Raw genomic sequence first — 2,927 nt, 5'->3', positions numbered from 1 at the left:
CTAGAAGTTACGTATTGCTTGGCGAATGGCGAACACCTGGTCCGTGGTGGAGGTCTGCCCATAAAACCCGCCTGGTACTGCCCCACGAACTCCCTTTGCAATTGGTGCTAGTCGACGGTATTAAATTTGGGAGAGATCTTGTAGGCGGCGTTCAGCAATGTGATTGCGCGGTAGTTGCTACAATCCAGCTTATCGCCCTTTTTGTAGATGGGACACAATGACACCTTCCATCCACTCCTGCGGCAGAACCTCATCCTCCCAAATCTTGGTAATGACCCAGTGCAGCGCTCTAGCCAGTGCCTCACCACCGTGTTTAAATAGCTCTCCTGGAGTTGGTCAACCCCAGGGCTTTTTGTTCTTCAGCCGGCAATCTCCTCCTGGATTTCCTGGAGATCCGGGGCTGGTAGAATTATGTCCTGCGGCGTTCCCCCAGGTCCATCACCATACGCCATCTTCGTCTGCCACATCGCCATTCAGGTGCTCTTCAGTGCTGCTGCCACCTTTTGATCACCTCACGCTCGTTCGTAAGAAGGTTCTGTTATGTCCTTGCACATATCAGGCTGTGGCACGGCCCTTTACGTGAACGGTTCAACTTCTCATAGAACTTCTTCGTGTGTATTAGTGCGGCAGTTGCTCGCTCCTTCACGGTCTCGATCTTCCTGTGACGCTTTTTCCTCCGGAAAATCGAGTTTTTCTGTTCCGCGCCTGTTTATATCGTGCCTCGTTCGCCCTCAGCGGTGCTGGCAATCTCGCCCATGCTGCATTCTTCTTCTACTAACTGCCTACATTCGCCGTCATCATACCAGTCGTTTCTCCGATCCGTACCGTGCCAAGTAAGGTTGGGTGTCCAATGGCGGATCGAATATTCTCCAGCCCATCTTCAAGAGACGCTGCGCCTAGCTGCTCTTCCGTTGGGGAGTGCCACTTCCAGCTGTGCGCGTATTCTGGGCCAGCTACCGTCTTGTAGCGCCCAATATTGCCGGTGCGTCCGACTTCGACGCGTGTTGTACACCGTCGAGAGTTTTGAGCGCAGGCAACCGCAACGAGGTAGTGGTCGGATTCAATATTCGCACTGCGGTAAGTGCGACGTTTGTGATGTCGGAGAAGAATTTACCGTCGATTAGAACGTGGTCGATTTGGTTTTCGTTTGTAGGTGATTCCATGTGGCCTTGTATTTTTGCGGGAAAGAAGGTGCTTGACTACCATTCCGACTTGCTAGTACAGTTAGATATTGACAAAACCAACTTCTTTCTTTTTTCCAGTCCGACAAGAAATCTCCAGTTAAGGTGAAAGTTGAACTGCCAGAAATACCACAACAGTTACCAACTGTCCAACAACCGCAACCGCAGCAACAACATCAACCCCAGCACCAAATCCAGCAAACAACTGTCCATCCCACAGCAGCACACAACAAACCCAAGTTCAACCCCAGATGCAGTCGATCGCTTCAGCCCCAGCAGATCTTACCATTCCAGCCCAACTGCAGAACACCATCGCGGGCAAGGCACCCATCATCCACCAGTTGCAGATTGCGATGCCTACCAGCATGGCGACCGCACCAACAGAGCACCTTACAAACCGTTTCAGCCTCGACCCTAGCAGGACTAGGGATGGAGGAGTCAACACCACCGCTGGTACCGGTGGGACCAAAACGCCATCATAAAATCCGCCGATGGAAGCTCGCCACCGTGTACACCCTTCCGTCGAACTTCATCATCGATGGGACGCAGTTTCTGGGGGCGAATGCAGCACAACAACAGCAACAGCAGCAGACGAGGGAACTGATGGGCAGCATCGGAATATTAAATCGAACAGATACCCTAGGAGCGGAGGGTGGTTTGGGTGAATCAGCATTCCAGTTAGAGATGAGGGAGGAGAGTGTACAGTCAGCTTAAATTAGGCTGCTCTAAGTTCATGTCATTTTCCAATTTGTTTGTTTGTTCTCGTTGCCATCAATCATTTTCGATATAAGTGAAAAATAGAGCCAAATATCAAATGTAACTTGGGATCATCCTATTTGCTTTGGTGAGTAGTTCATTAACGATTACATAAATGTGTGAAATCCGTTTTAGTAATTATGTGTTATTATAAGGTTTCATTCATTATACCAGATGATAGGGATTGCGGATGATTTACCATGTAAGTTAAAAGTCTGTTAATAAATCGCAAAGAATAGCGTTCTGTATTTGTAAATAATAGTAACTTATTCAAAACATTAAATTATCTGCTTTGTTTTGTCAAATTCTAATCTTACTTCGCTATGACTATGTAGTCCGTAATGAATTGGATTTATTGTTTCCAAACAGTGATTGAGGCCTTCCTGGCATTTAGTAGTGTTAAAATTCGTGTTTTAAAATAAGGATATTGTATATAACGCCATGCCACTAGAATGAACAAAATATGTAGATTTTGTATCCGTGTAAAATAAGATTTCATGATTTAGTGCATAAATCTCTATTATCAGTAGATTTGAAATATCAACCAGTGTCAAAGAAAAACAAAAAATACCAGAAGATTATTGATATCACTGCTCACATTAAGTTCTTCAAGGAACAATCATCAACGTTGACCGTTAATTCAGGGACGAGAGTCCACTCAGTTCATAGCCGCACCACGAACTTATTGATTGTCATGATTCAGTTAGTTTCGGTGATTTTTCGTATATTATACTTTCCAAAAGTTTGGTGTGTCAAACACAGATTTTCAATCATTTAATCTAATATGTGCCGATTTACAACCGGACACGCAGAATTTTACAGTGAACTGAATCCGTCATAGATCAAGCTTCAAATGGTAGTAATGGGCATGGTAGTAATGCACGAAAACGGTAAACTGTTTCCATGATAATTGGAGGTCGTTCTCCTCCATCGATCAGTGCATAAAAGTTACGAGGGTCTCTCGTGATAGATGTACTGATAATCAAATCG

Source organism: Armigeres subalbatus, chromosome 2, assembly GCF_024139115.2.
Source record: "Armigeres subalbatus isolate Guangzhou_Male chromosome 2, GZ_Asu_2, whole genome shotgun sequence".
In the NCBI taxonomy this organism is placed as follows: Eukaryota; Metazoa; Arthropoda; class Insecta; order Diptera; family Culicidae; genus Armigeres; species Armigeres subalbatus.
Note: the sequence above shows the minus strand (reverse complement) of the source record.